Below are 1,127 nucleotides of genomic sequence, written 5' to 3'. Positions count from 1 at the left end.
TGAGCCCACCTGGGTGCAGGAGGGTTTTGGGGAGCCTGGGGGGATGTGGTGCTGCTGTCCCACAAGGGAGAGCCCCACTGCAACACCACTCATCATGCATGTGTTTGCCACAGCTGTGCATTCACCATCGCCATGTATTCACCACCATGCATTCATCATTGCTGCATGTTCACCATCACTATGTATTCATAACTGTGCGTTCACCATCACCATGTGTCCACCACCATGAATTCACCATTATGTCTTCACCATCACCATGTATTCATAACTCTGTGTTCATCATCACGTTTTAACCACTGTGCATTCACCATCACCATGTGTTCACCATCATCATGAATTCACCATTGCCATGGGTCCACCATCACCACGTGTTCATAACTCTGCATTCATCATCACGTTTTCACCACCATGCATTCACCATCGCCATGTATTCACCACCATGCATTCACCATCACCATGTGTTCATTGTCATGTGTTTGTAACTGTGCATTCACCATCACCATGTATTCACAACTGTGCATTCACCATTGCCGTGTATTCACCGTGCATTCCCCATTGCCCTGTGTTCACCATCACCATTTGTTCACCATTTGTTCACCATCACCATGAATTCACCATTGCCATGTCTTCACCATCACATGTTCACCATCACCATGCATTCACCATCATCACCATTTGTTCACCATCACCATTTGTTCACCATCACCATTGCATTCACCATCACCATTGCATTCACCGTCACCATGCATTCACCATTGCCGTGTTCACCGTCACTGTGTGTTCACCATCGCCGTGTGTTCACCATCACCATGCATTCACCGTCACCATGCATTCACCATTGCCATGTGTTCACCATCACCATATGTTCACCATCACCATACATTCACCATTGCTGTGTTCACCGTCACTGTGTGTTCACCATTGCCATGTGTTCACCATCACCACATGTTCACCATCACCATGCATTCACCATTGCCGTGTTCACCATCACTGTGTGTTCACCATCACCATACATTCACCATTGCTGTGTTCACCGTCACTGTGTGTTCACCATTGCTGTGTTCACCGTCACTGTGTGTTCACCATTGCCATGTGTTCACCATCACCACATGTTCACCATCACCATG

General features: G+C 47.4%; 1 protein-coding gene across 1 annotated transcript in view; it reads left to right on the top strand.

The window, feature by feature from the left end:
- The window catches only part of MEF2D (myocyte enhancer factor 2D), a 37,111-nt gene that overhangs the window by 26,070 nt on the left and 9,914 nt on the right, over positions 1 to 1,127 (top strand). The window lies entirely within an intron of this gene.

This window comes from Malurus melanocephalus, unplaced genomic scaffold (genome assembly GCF_030028575.1).
Source record: "Malurus melanocephalus ecotype Western Australia unplaced genomic scaffold, MMel_1.1 scaffold_985, whole genome shotgun sequence".
Classification (NCBI taxonomy): Eukaryota; Metazoa; Chordata; class Aves; order Passeriformes; family Maluridae; genus Malurus; species Malurus melanocephalus.
The sequence above is the reverse complement of the archived record's forward strand: the minus strand, read 5'-3'. Positions and strand labels throughout refer to the sequence as shown.